This window comes from Larus michahellis, chromosome 4 (genome assembly GCF_964199755.1).
Source record: "Larus michahellis chromosome 4, bLarMic1.1, whole genome shotgun sequence".
NCBI classification, from domain to species: Eukaryota; Metazoa; Chordata; class Aves; order Charadriiformes; family Laridae; genus Larus; species Larus michahellis.
Genome location: NC_133899.1, coordinates 1,641,676 through 1,656,011, shown reverse-complemented (window position 1 = coordinate 1,656,011; position 14,336 = coordinate 1,641,676). Strand labels below are relative to the sequence as shown.

Here is a 14,336-nt window from a genome sequence, read left to right as displayed (position 1 = left end):
GATACTCCTGGAGATCATGTTGTACTTCACCCTTGAAGTGACAGTAAAGAAAAGAAAGCACCCACTCCTACATGCTTACGGGATCCACCAGAGCCCCCAGCCCCATCCAGCTGAGGACAAAGCCCACCACCACGCCGTGGCGTGTACTGTAACGCAGGGGCAGTATCTGAAGCCCTAAATCACCTCCGCCTTGGGACGGCCCCACTATCTTCAGCCGTAAAATCAGCTTCCCACCGCCAGCTGCGGCGGACATACGCAACACTCACATCTGCATTTTCTGAGCCCAGGGGTTCAGGAGTGGAAGTAAATCAGAGGGAAATGTGGGCACAGTTCAGAAGAACAGCAGCCATGGCACACGGCAGACACGGAGGCCAAAAATGAGAGGTGCAAGACAGACCCCAAATTCGCAGAGAGGCAACAAATGCAACTGAAAATCCATCCTCACCCCCTTTCTACCTGCTTTTAGCCAAAAGGCATCATTTTTTTCCTTCTAAAGCATGCTTAAGTGCTTTGGTATCACTGATAGACAAAGCTCACTGTTCTTCGATGCCAGGCTTAGGGTGGAAGAGAAGGTGTTTGTCGAGCTGCAACCCCCACCGTAAAGGCACGGACACATTATTATGAAAAGCAAGTCAACTTTTTATGCACAGACAAGGATAACAAATGTTTCATTGCTGTATTTCAAACGTTTAAGATCTTACGCTGAACCATAGGAAAGAGCATTACTAGTTAGGCTATTACAGTAAATGAAATGAAAATTGAAAATGAAGTCTAACTGACATTAAATTTAAGTAACTATATATCAATTCCACAATCATCATAATACATTGGCACTTCTTATGACACAACTTCTGCAGAACAGAAGAACACCCTTGATAACTCTGAATATTAAGCCGAGGTACCACAGGCATCTTACAGTTTATATAAATAAAGTGCCTCCTGCAAATAATCATGGTTCCGTCAGTGAAAACTGCAGCATGATTAACAGAGGTCCATTATAAAGGCAATGCATAACCTAGCTCCTGTGAGTAGTCACTGCCACATCGGTCCGCGTTTCTATGGCAACCAGGGAGGAAAATATAAAGCAAATTACAGTTAAATGAAAATTATTCTCCATGACAATATATGTTAATGCAGGAACATTTGCAAGGCCATTCTGGATAAAATGTTTACATTCACACATGTGTTTACAAAAATAAATAAAAGGCAGGCTATAACAGCTAATGGATCATCCAAAGATAAGGATCATAGTCTTTTTTTTTTTTCAAGTTTTAATGTATTCAGAATAAAATTCTTCAAGCTAACAGAACAGAAAACAAACCATCTTAGAAAAAGGTATTTGCACATTTAGATATAGTATACATTCTTTAAGAAACAGTTTTTCAGAAGATCTAACGTGTACGTTTTTGAGTGTTGTGATCCTTTAATTTTCTTGGCTGCAAACAAAGAGCACATTTATACCTCCTCATCCCAGGAGAAAATGTTTTAAACGAGAGGCTAAGTCACTCAGAATATTTATAGAGTTCTGACTGAAACTGGAATAGTGACTTATTTTCATCAGCTATAGCTTACCTATTGAAAGCTGAAAAGTGTTTTATACCTCGGAATTTGCGACATTGACTCTACAGCTGGAAGAGTCTTGCACCTCACCACGGTTTAAAAGCAGCACAGGTCAATGAGAACCCGTTGTCAGATACTTTTACAAAAGCCCGCACTTAATGCTTTAAAAGGTTGTCCCAACCATGATCATTTAGCCTAAACAGTCCTTTTTTTAGGTAATATATCTCAGTTTTTAAATATCTTCTGAAGCAGGAGTGAAGTTAATTGGAATAAGGCTCATTCCAGAGGCAGCCACTTACTTATTTTTTTTTAACTCGCTTGGCTCGTACCCCAAAGAAAAGCCCAAAGAAAGAAAGTAGGTTATAAACTGACTTACAGTCTCTTTTCCACTCTGAAGCGCCACGTTTTAAGAACGGTTTAAAATACTGCATTAGAAAAAAGCACTCTTCTCAGCCGCGTTTCACGGTTCCCCCTGCCAAGTTCCTTTCCCATGGAAATGGTCTGCCTGTTCCGCGAGTAACACAGGTGCAGGTTTCTTAGGAAGACCCAGAAAGAGCACAAGGCACTATTTGAACCCGTTTCAGTGTGCTGGGAACACAGAAGACACCATTCACTCCACTGGCACATCTGAGCTCACTCCGTACACGCTCCCACTGACCTCTGCATCTGTCTCTTGCCTCCACCTACAGAACAATACTTGAATCATGAGGATCATAACTTTTTATGACAGTGGGAAAACTGCAATATTCTCCACAAGTTCACTCCACCCTGCACATAAAACTGCTCATAGGTTCAACCATAAAGCAAACTACCTTCTTTGAAGTTCCGACTTAAAGCCCAGCGCATGTTATAAAGCTGATGTGAAAAAACACAGCCTATTAACGTTTTACATAACCACGCTCATGGAAAGCATCATTTGTTAATCATTCGGTGCGACTGTTGACAAAAGCAAGTTAGGTCAGAAAGTAACCGGGTAACAAAACTCTTTAGAGGTGAGCTCAGGTTACCCACAAACACCAAATTCACATGCCACCAAATATATTCCAGTCATGCTCCACTTTCCCCGAGGATCGCTTGCTGCAGAGCCCACAGTAGCATCACCATTATCATCTCAACTCATTTAGTCACTGATCTCAGCACAACCACTATTCCCTCCACAGCGACGTCCAGACAATCTCCACACAACGCAAAGAAAACAGCTACAAATCTCAGACTAAAAAAAAATAATATCTGCAAACCGAACTACAGCAGCAGTTGCTAGGTTCCTTTTTAAAACCTTCACTAATTGCTAGAATTGTGTTTCTAGTGAAGCTCCTTGCTGCAGTGGTGGAGGGGCTGAATGCTGTTTTCACAAAAGAACTTCTAAAACCACAGGCTGCATGTCTGCAGCAGCCAGTATTTATATTCTGTGCACAAATCAGATTACGTGTACACACACCATCCCCAGTAGTCTCCAAGCAGACGAATCCCACCAGGCCAAGCTGCCTTTCCGGATGCCAGAGCTATCGGGTCGGGTACCCTGCTTTCTGCCGTTGTGCACTCCATCCTTTTGCGGAGAACTGGCTTACCGCGTCAAAATGCATCCGCATTAGAAAAGTCATTTTCTCCGTAAATGTAAGCAAATACACGCTAACATGAAGTGAAATTCTAGAGGAAAGCAGGCAGCTTTTGCAGCTTCCCTGCCCTAGCAAACGGCAGGAGGTTCAGGGGAAAGCCAGGCTGCGAGGCAATACTGAGCATGCAACGCTGCCAGCAGACCTCCCATGCACCCTTCCCTACTGCAAGCTGCAGCAAGTGAATTAGCACCAGATGGACAAGATAACAGCTCTGAAGAGACTATCAGAAGGATTTTTGCAGATTTCAGTTACCTGCACTGCTCCTTAAGAGTAAATTCTGCCTACAACTACTATGGTAACACTGTGGAAAAGAGACCCATCATTCAAATACAGGACAAATTCATAAAACAGAAAGATCCAAAGAGCTGATCTAACCAGAGACAATAGGTGGTGACGGTGACGCAGAAGAGGCAACAAGCTAACGAGCTATTAATGGTAAGCACAACAGGCGTAAAACAGCAGACTCAAGCTGCCAGCACCCCAAACTCTCATCCCTGTCAGAAAGAAGTCTCCATGCCCTCAGATCCTTTCACCTCTCAATGCTACTGCGGCTTCACTCCATTTTCAAGCGCTTTCCTCCCACCACGCAAAAACAAGGCCCAGATCTTGAGAGGGAGATGAAGATGCAGGATGATCTCAGAGAAAAGGAGAAAGGCAGGAACAGACGGGAGGGAACATCAAAAGGCAGGCAGGCTAAAATTAGAGACAAGAATCCTGGATGAGGAGGACCAAGGCAAGAGCAGAGAGCTGAGCAGAACCTCCATCAGATGAGGCTCCCGGGAAGGAGGAGGAGGGGGGACAGACAGAAGGGAGAAGAAATATTATGGTGGGTGAAGTAGGGGAAGCTAGTAGACAGAACAGACTGCAGAAGTAAATTCAGCATTTTAAGACTACAACCTGTAGCTTTAATTAAGGAGCACTACGCAGCACACCAGGAAAAAGCCACGAAGTTGACTTCTCGTCTAATCTCTTCTCCCCGGGACGAAGGCTAACTCAAAGGCAATTCGGCTCTCGCCACAGAACAAGTTTAACAGCCCAGTACCAGTGCTGATCACAGGGGAAGTCGATTTAATTTGCTACCATCACCCGCAACAGAGAGCAGCTCTGAGTAATGCAGGGCACCTCAGATCCCGGTCAGAAAGCCAAAAGCCTTCTGGGCTGCTGGCAAAGTGGAGAGGGATGAACAGATCAGAGACCACGACAGCCATCGCGCAGCATCCTGACGTGTGCCAAGAGGCTACAGCAAGGAAGGAGACCAGAGAAGATACAGCAGTTATCAGCTATTCTTGTTTTCAAAACCAGTGTATTCGCACGTGTCCCTTCTGAGTCGGTAGGACGAAACCACACAAGTTGGAATAAAAAGGTCAACGTTCAAGGAGAACAGGCTTTCATCTTCCAACCCAGCTAGTGCACTCAACTCTTGGACTGCTCAGAAAGGTAAAGTTTTACACACAAAACACACCCAGGCTTGCTCATTACAGACCCACGGTTTAGTTCGGATAAATGTGGCTGTGCATTTATCCAACACGCAGCCGGTGCTGAGCTGCAAGATGAAACCAAGGAGACAGCAAGCTATGGGAAGCAGCCAAACACTGTAACTAGAGCACCAGCTCACCCAGTGGTATTTAAACAACCATAGCACAGCCATGAGCAGGATGTTTGTTTCCACACACACACCCCTTCCCCGCATCTACCTATATCTCTTCCCAGCATCGGCACGGCTAATCTCATCCATCTATCTAAAGATATAACTACAGCAGTACTTTATAAATAGGCTTACATCTTCAGTCCATCCAGGACCTGACGCAACGGCAGAACGACAGTCAGTGCTGCAAGCGGTGTGTGTTGTTACGACAACGCTGACATTTCACAATCTGCAACAGCCACCATCCTGCTTAACGTGGAAAACACAGACCGAAAGTGTAAAGTCTACCCAAAAGATTACTGCTTTTCGTAGGATACGGTCACTGCCACAGTCAGCAGGATACCAGATCTGTTACCTCCTCCCTGCAGAAGGCAGCTATCAGGAGACCATTCCCAACGGAGAACTTCTTGGAACTTTATCTTGGCTCCTCCTGGACCTAACCGGCCTGTAGAGAACCCAGCTACTTACTAGTAATTTGGAGCTCCTGGTACAACTTGTTTACACAGAGCAGGTCATAGGATAGGCTGGAAGGTGTAAGCAGGATATAGTTTTTATGGCTCTGAACTCCTGCCCAGATAAGCTGATAAGGCTCTGCGCTCAGGGGGAGGGGAGCACTTTCATGTGTGCTTTATTTAAAACGAAGATGCACCAGGAACTGCAGTTAAGCATTTTATACTTAGTAATGAAGTTTCCGTTCACCTTATTTTCCTTTAAAGCTACTGAATGTATTTTTTAGGAGTTACAAATTACACGTACTTTCATTTCACATCAAGATACTCCAAGCAGCACAGTACTTTCAAAACCGAGCCCTTCAGCCTCTTGCTGCACAGGCTGTCAAGCCTTCAGGGACAGGCTGCCTCTGGGATTGTGGTGAATTTTTTAAGAGGGTAACATCTCCCTGCTTTGCCACGCCTGTGATTCAATTTTAGCAGCTTTATGCTGCTCTAAAGGTAAATTGCTTTAGACCTTTTCTATACCGCAAAGCTGTCACTCTCTTAAAAAAAAAAATTACAGAGCCAGCTTCCTCCAGTGTTTGCTTCCCCTCCCTCCCCTGATTACCCACAGCCATTTAACCACCCGACCGTGACACTCTCCAGACACCGATGTCCGCGGCTGAGGACCTGAAGCCTACCACTCAAAACAAGGACCATCTTAACATTTTCCTCAGAGCAGATCCAACGCAATGCAAGAGGAAAGGAGACGCTTTCTCACGGCTCATACGCGAGAAAAACATTAGTTCCGTCTGTACTTACCCGAGACAAAGCTTCTTTTTACACATACTAAGAAGTTTTCTACCCTTCCCATTTTCAAAGCCTGTAAATCTTGTTGCTAGAGAAACAGGCATGCATTTTACTCACATGTGAACCCAGTGCCAGCATGAACACCCTGGCACCTAACAGCAGAATTAATATTCCAATGTTTCCACAAAACATTGAATGTTGTAACCTTGTGTTTCTATTAGTAAACCAAATATACAATCAATGGCTTGCTCCTGCCACTACAATAATTTACAGTGGAAGATTTATTTTAAAAATGCTTGTCAGATAAGTTTGGTTTTCTTAGAGACAGGGGAAGAAAGGCTGCCTACAGATTTTTAGAGGATAAATAATTCAATGCATGAATGCCAAGGGCAGTACTGCACACATCCATATGGCAGGGACAATGCAGACAGTAATATATGCTTCACATCACCACCCTGACAGTGCCTTCAACCCTGACCTAGAAAAAAACCATCACTTTCTTCTGGCTACAACAGCAATTCACTCTCCGTCACTGCTACCCCGCAACACTAAGGACTACTGCACGCTTTCTGTTTACTTTGGGGTAGCATCTCCCAATTCCCTGACCTCTGCAGACTGCAATTTCAGCCTCTGCTCACAACAGCTACACCGCAACGAGCGGAACTTATTCACGCGACGAAGAAAATGAAAATTAACTATAAGACACGCAGGTTTCAGAAGTCCTCTTTAGCAGCTCACGTCTTTTCACTACCAGAACTGAGAGGGGCAGGAAAACCCGGGATGGTGTCTCTTACATGAGGTCTGGCAAGACGCAGGCGGTTCCATGGCCTGCCCCAGCTCCTGCACAGCGACAGGGCTCCCGCATCGCCCTCGATGGTCACAGGACCACGTAGATCATGCTGAAGGCTGTGACAAGGCAGAAGAGGCAAGAGGCAGCTCGCCGGGGAAGCCTCCCCTCCCCTGTGACCCTCACGGCCAGCAAACCTGCAGTCGCGTTCGTTTCACATTCCCAAAATTAACTGTACGGACACCACCCTGCCCCACTGTCCTATTTTGGTGGCAATCTGGTAACATCTCTACATCCTACAGTTTGGAGAAAACATTAAAGAATCAAGAGGAAGAATTTCCGAGCCCAAAATACCTGATATAATTAACTGCGCCTTCTAACAGGATTATTTCCTTTTCTGACCCCAATTACTCCTTCAGTTTATTAAAGAGAACTCATATACGCAGAAATGTTAACACCCTAAAGAGTCACATAAACAGAAAAAAGTCTGAGGGCACCATTATAAACAGAGTTAATGGAACTCAGTGATTGGAAATGGATCTTGAAAGCTGTCAGATCAAAGCAAGATCTTTCTCGTGTAAGGACTGCATTACCCTTGGAGCCACAGAGCTAATACCATCTATAAAAATATTTTGCTCAAATAAGTTAAGAACAGCAGCGTTTCATCTGTCAAAAGGTGCGAGGCTTTTATGGGATTAGCCATTCCACATACAGCATAAAAATTAGAGCAGATTTTTAAAAGCCCTCGGCTCAGCTGACAGAGACTACGCAGACCAACGTGTGTGCCTGCTTTCTTCACGCACACGCTACACACTGAACAGATTTTTCACTGCTATGAGCATTTAAGCTTCTTTTATTTTTTTAAATACACTTGTAAAGGATTACAAATTGGCATCACCTACAACTAGCCACGGATGAAGCTAGCACCACCACCACCCAGGCTCTGACAAATTAAGATTTTTAAATACCCAACAACTGCACAAGAAAAATACACCAGAAAACACCAGTTCTCACGCGGGAAAGCTTAAAAATTCCAGATACAGTCAAATACACTCAAAACCAGCCTCCAGACCACAGGTGCGGACAGCTTCCTACCCCCCTTCGCAGCAGGACACCAAAGACAGCATTTTGCCCAACCATACTTTATTAAGGCTATAGCTGCACAAACCCATACTGTTTCAGATGCTTGTGATTTCAAATAATTGACTACACAAGCTTTCTTTTAACATTTATGCGAGTATTTTTTATGACCGCGCATCAGTGGCATACAAATTACATAGCGCTTGGCTGAGGATCCCGGCACTCTGCACCCTCAGAAAAACCAGCTCCGTGCCGCTGATTTCTCTTGCAGGAAAGAGAAAAATATTTAAAAGCTGCATACAAATCATTCCCGTAAAGTGTCGTGCAGACTGTTTTAAATTAGATGGGGTAAAAATATATGCGAGTTTATCATGAAACATTAAAATCTTTGCTATGGAGACACCGGTTTCTCTCCCCAGCCTTTTACAACTGAAATACCATTCTCACACGCAATGGAGGGAGCAGACAAGCCACCTTTACTAGAGCCTCGTCAAGGAAATACGATTAGAATAACAACCACCATGTAAACATTTCCAAGCATTATTGCCTTTGCTGTACTGAAAAGCAGCGGTACCTGTCACTACTTGCTATGTATCTACCACCATTAAATCTTAATACCGAGGAAGAATTTCAATCCATAAGGCAGACTGTCAAGCCTGAAATTCAGGTACTGCACACAGAGGGAGGACGAGGGGCTAACCTCCTAAGAAAGCCGTCACTCACTAATTTTACAAAATGTAATTAACCAGCTCCAGTCCTGTGCATTTCCTTCCCTCGGAGAAGGGTTCCTTCACCAAGTAATTAGACCGTCCCAGTCAAGACTCAAGTCAGCACAGAAAATATTTTCCCCAAAACAAAGCCACATGCACAATCATAGAAGATTCAAGCTCTATTTCAAAAAAATACTGCTGGTTCCTCACAGTAACCTAAAGCTCTTCCTAGTTTTCCCTTAGTCACTGCGTGGATCTAAAACTAACTGAAACCAACACACCACCGTGGGAGCCCCCCAAAAGCAATTAATCCCAGTTTTATTCCCATCCTCGAGACACTTTATTATTTATAGAGTACTGCCTTCTTTTAACGTATAGAAAAGCAGGAGGTTAAAAAAAAATAAATCTTAGTACTTCAAACATATGTCCAAAAGCCACAACATAAAGACAAAGAGTATAGATTAAAAGCAGTAAAGATATACTTGTCAGGAACCTTCCTTTGAAGTATCTGCAGGAAACACTGTCATCGTGCAGCCATGTTACAATTACACTGTTAAAATAATCACCCCCAGTTGTAAGTAGTCCATCTGGTTTACTGAAAAGGGAACACTGCTGGTACAGTATTGATTAACACGACTAGTCTTCACTGACCCTAGAGAAATACATTTGTCTGCTCTACTGAACAGCAGAAGAACGCTGCGCGACACTGTGATACGCTTCGTTTTGTTTAGAAGCATTTTTGGGGACTTAGTCAATTAAAACACGAGCAGAAAATAAACTAATCTTAACAGGTTGCCTCCCACACACGAAGGAAGAAGTGAAGGCCAGCACTTTGCTGGAAGGTTTTTTGGGTTTGGTTTTGTTTTTGCGTTTGTTTTTTTTTTTTGAGTTTTCTTCCCCTATCCAAAACCAACATTCATTTTGGACAATCTGTATGCTTAAGTCTGAGAAAATGCTATTACAACACCATAAAAACAAGAAGCAGCACATAAAAAAGAATCAATTCACCCTAAGCCACGTTTTTATGAAATGGAGATGCAGACAAGAGTTCATTTTTAAAAGCAGAAACGGAACTGAACAGTAAAACCAATCGTGAAACACTAAACGTAACATCTCCAGTTTCCAGCCTGTCAAAGCCACTAATGCTTACACGACCAGGGCTCCTATAATCACTATTTAGAACAGAAACAAGCAAAAAATAAAAAATAGTTGGGAACTGATCAAGTTGGCGAGCAGAAAGCGAAGGGCTCCTATGCACTCCAGACTCCCATGTGTCTTTTGCTGTATGGGCAACTCAGCCTGCTCCGAATTTCGCAAACCAAACCCCCACCACTTACTCAGACAAGTCTGGAGGTGATGCAAGTCCCAGCTAGCCTAACTATACAGGTTCACAGCAAACCCCACTGGAGCCCAGACCGCCCTTTTCCAGGGAGGACACAGACAAGATGTGCCCTGGCAAGTTTTATACCTTCTTGCGCTACCTCCTTTCGGACTGACAAGTTCTGCTAGAACGAAAGAGACCCGGAGCATCTCTGCATTAAAAAAAAAAAAAAGAGCTGAGCTCCACAAGCCCCAGACACACCTAAGCAAGAGCAGCCGCCAGGATGGACACAGTAGTGCAGACAAGGCTGTGCTTTGGCGACAAACACCCCCAAGGCTGTGAGGGCAACTGTGCTGTAGGAGCAGCTCGACCAGAGCCCCCAGCATGGACCCACGCAGGCACAGAGCACCCCTCAGAGCGAGATCTTCCACTGAGGAGCGCTTCCCACGGAACGAAAACAGGTCACGCAGCTTCAGCGGCGACATTTCACAGGCATTAATGAAACGAGGTGCCTAAGAGTTTCCCCTGCCGAGACAGAGAAGTCACTGTAGGTCTCGCTCCACGACGCATTTAAAACCCCGCTACCGCACGCCACCACAACCATTTAAAAGTGCTCCAATATGCACCTTTAATCTGCCAGTAAATCCATTTTGTAAAAACGCCAGCTTTTTCTTTTTAAGTTAATCAAGTCAAATATTTAGTTCCTGGTAGAGCACACACAAAAGAATGTATCAATGCCATTTGAAAACACGCGAGAGTTAATCTCCTTTTCCCTCTCCATGACTCCATGGAGTGTTTTTTTCCCCCAGAAAAAGAAAATAATTGGAGTGATTACATAAAAATGTTCTATTTTATGAACAACCAAGAAAAAAGGAAAAAATGCATTTAAATTCAAGTTCCTTACGTTTATACAAATTCCAGCATTTCGAGAAAGCACACAGCCACTACAAAGCATTACATTCGCAAAATGTTTTCAGCTAAATACCTTTGCCTGCACAAGGTATTAAAAAAAAAAAGAAGTCTATACCCAATTTCAGAAACCATCTCAGGAGAGAATTTTGCTTCAAGAGCTGCCTGGAATTTGTTCTCTGCCTATAGGGCCGTGTCCCCAGTGGTAAGAGAGTACTTTGTGTACAAAACCAAGGGGGGGGGGGGGGGGAAGGGGGGGAGGAGGAACCCTTTCCTGCAACTGGATATCAAAACAGATCTCCAAGCTTAGAGTAGAAGCCAATCCGTAAACACACCGACTCTTGTGCCTCAATGAACAGGCCGATTTTCAATCCGCACGCACACCCCCTCGCAGGACAGCTGCTCTCTCTGGGAAAGGGCAGAGGGCACCGAGGGCTCAGCTCATCCCAGCTCCTTTCGAAGAGAGGGGGGTGGGAGGGGGGGGGCGGCGATTTGCCTTTCTAAACATGCAATCAATCTACCGGACTGGGGGAGGTTAATTCTGGACTGCAGAAGTGCAGCTGTTTTGGGTTGGGATTCTTTTTTTTTTTTTTTTATTTTTTTTTTTTCTTCCTTTCTTTGCTAAGGGGTAAAGGTGTCCAGCAGCCCCTCTCCGGCACACAAAGGCTTCTCCGAGGAGGAAAAAAAACACCAAGCAATTTAAAGATTAAACTAGAAAATAAATAAATAAACGCGGATCAGCCAGGCTGGCTGGCGGCAGCTCGGTTCAGCTCCATCCTCTGCGCACACACACGCAGGGCTAACGCCTACCCAGGGATGATGAAATGGGAAACGGAAATTACCATTTCAGACAACTTTTGGTATTGTTCCTCCCAGCACAGTGCTCACCCCAAAATGCGTGCTCCCCCTCCGCGCCTCTGCGCGCCGCCGTGTCCCCACAAAAAAAAAAAAAGGGGGGGGGGGGGGAACGGACGGGCCCACGCCGCGGCCTCGACCCAGAGCCCCGTGCTCCCCCCACCCCGTGATGCACCCCACGGCTCCCCATCCGTAAATGTTTACCACCCCCCGAGCTCTCTCTGCAGCTCCCCCCCACCCTCCCCAAACCCTCCTCACCCCAGCCAGCCCCTGCCTCCCTCCAGCCTCCTGCAGCCCCTTCCCACCCCCTGCCCACCCCCCCCCCGGGCCTTCTGCCCTTCCACGGACACCCCCGTGTTCTCCCCTCTCCTCCCCCAGTCCCTAACAGCCCTTTCTTGCTCTAAACAGGCCCTGACCTTCTTCACCACCCCCCACAAAACCCTCGGTACGGCGCTTTCCTCCCGTGCCCCCCCCCCCCCCCCCCCCCGCGCTGTTCCCGGTGCACCCTCTTTAGGCGCCTCTGCCCTCACCCCCCTGCTTCCCCCCCACCCCAACCCCACCCAGACCCCTCTACTCTCCCACCAAGTCGCGGCAGCCTCCGCCTCCCCCCTCCCCGCCGCCCCTTACCGGAGCTCCGGGCTCAGCGGGCCGAGGGCAGCCTCGCGGGGGAGCGAGGCCTGCGGCTCCGCCGGCCCCGCCGCATAGAGGAGGCGGCGGGGGAAGGGTGAAGGGGCTACGGCGGCGCTGAAGGGCGGCGGCGGAGGGACGCTAGGGGGGGGAGCGGTATTAGCGGAGGGGGCGCGGGCAGTGGCGGCGGCGCCTCCCGGCCGCCCGCTCCATGGCCCCGCCGCGCTCGGCCTCGGCCTCGGCTCCCAGCGCTGCCGCCCGCCCGCCCGATCGGCCACCGCTGAGACGCTGCCGCTCATTGGCCCGCCGCGTCGGCGCGCCCCATTGGAGGAACACGGCCAGCGCCGCCGCGACGTCAGCGCGCCGCCGCCGCGGGGAAGCGCGGGGGGGGGGGGTGAGGGGGAGGCGAACGCGACGCCACAGCGCCCCCCCCGCCGCGCGCTCGGCATGACGAGAGCGGGGAGGCGGGGCTGAGGGGCGGCGGCCGCCATTGGCCGACGTGTCCCGGCGGCGCGGCTGCCCATTGGCGGGTTCTGCAGGGGTCACGAGCGCGGCGGCGCTTCCGGGGCGAGCCCGGTGGGGGGGCGGGTTGGTCTCTCTACCGTCGCCGCCCCCCCCTCCCCGGCCCTGGTCCCGCTCCCCTCAGCCCCGGAGGTACGTGTGGGGTCCGCCGAGGCGCCGCTCCGCCACCGGCAGCGGGACAGGGCTGCCCGCCGTCGTGCCGCCCGCCCCGGGCCCGCTGAGCGGCCGCGGGGCCCAGCGGAGGCTTCTGACAGGACGGCGGCGGCGGGTGGTGCGGGGTCAGTCCCGTGTCCTGTCGTGCCCCCTCCCGCCGGTTGTCTCCCCCCGCCGGGCGGGGAGCCCCGCGGTCCCTGTCCCTGAAAGGCGGTGGTTTCCAGGGGTCAGGGCGGTGCGGGGCAGCGGTCGGTTACATGTTACCGCCGGGACACACCGGGCGTTCGCTCGGCGTTACGAGCCGCTGCGTGCTTTGGGGCTGAGAACGGCGTTCACCTTAAAAGTTCTCGATGCCCAGACCTTTCCCTGTCTATAAGAGGCTGTGCTAATGAGAAGCTCCCCTCGGTGGTCATTTACATACAGCGTCGTTCTGTGTGGCCAGGGATCGCCCGGGTCAAGCCCCGGATGCCCCGGCCGGAGCTGAGGGTACCGGGGACCCGCGGGTTGAGTGTGGCTCCCGCCGTCCTGGGGGAAGGCCGCCAAGCGCGGCTCCTCTGCTTGGCCCCAAGCGGGACCTTCCTCCTGACCAAGCTGTGTTCGTTGTGCCTGGTTGTTTTTCTCTGATCCTTTCAAGTGCTGACTGCATAATGCCAAGAGGCTTTTGTGCTGGTTTTATTTACAGGGTCTCATCTAAACAACCAAACCTGTCCAAACAAGGATGGTCGTCCTGACTGGATAAGCCTTTGTCCCGCTGGGCTTGTGGAAGCGACAGAAGAAAGTGTGGGCATGCTGGACCGCACCGTGCAGACGGGCAGCCGTGTGACGACTCGGCTCCTGTCCTGCTGTTTGGCTGCAGCAGTGTCTTGAGCCCCGGTGGGGCTGCGGTATCTCCTCCTCACAGTCGCTGCGTTCCCACCTGCTACATATGTGCTCTCGAGCAGTAAGGTAACTCCAAAAGTACTGGTAGATCCCATTACTCAAGCACAGCTGCCCATGCCTGAGCTCAGCGCAACCTTTTTATGGAACAGGAATGCTTGTTGTGTATCTGTATTTCGTACCACGCATCTAAGTGCCAGAGCCCCTTCGTGTCATCCAGGTAAACCAAATGCTGTGGTATCCCCCAGGGAAGAATCTTGTTTACAGAGCAGATCTTCACAGCAAGTCCAAAATGGGGACGCGTGCATAGCTCCCCGCCCAGACCGGGTGGCCCAGGTGTCCTGGTGTGGGTGGCAGCCACCTGCACAGCTGCGTCACTGCGTTTTGTTTTGGTTGCCGAGGATGGGGAACCCTTGAGGCAGCAGCTCTCAAAC

General features: G+C 48.7%; 1 protein-coding gene across 7 annotated transcripts in view; it reads right to left on the bottom strand.

The window, feature by feature from the left end:
- Window positions 1-12,674, bottom strand: part of ANKRD11 (ankyrin repeat domain containing 11) — a 158,021-nt gene extending 145,347 nt beyond the window's left edge. For 3 of the 7 annotated variants that reach the window (XM_074582667.1, XM_074582672.1, XM_074582669.1), the window contains exon 1: window positions 12,352-12,637. The gene's annotated coding sequence lies outside the window, so the exon portion shown is untranslated. Of the gene's footprint in view, window positions 1-4,956; window positions 5,150-10,987; window positions 11,091-12,351 lie in introns of those variants that run through there. The other 4 variants (XM_074582665.1, XM_074582666.1, XM_074582673.1 and 1 more) reach the window with 4 other exon arrangements.
- Between the last annotated feature and the right edge of the window lie 1,662 nt (window positions 12,675-14,336).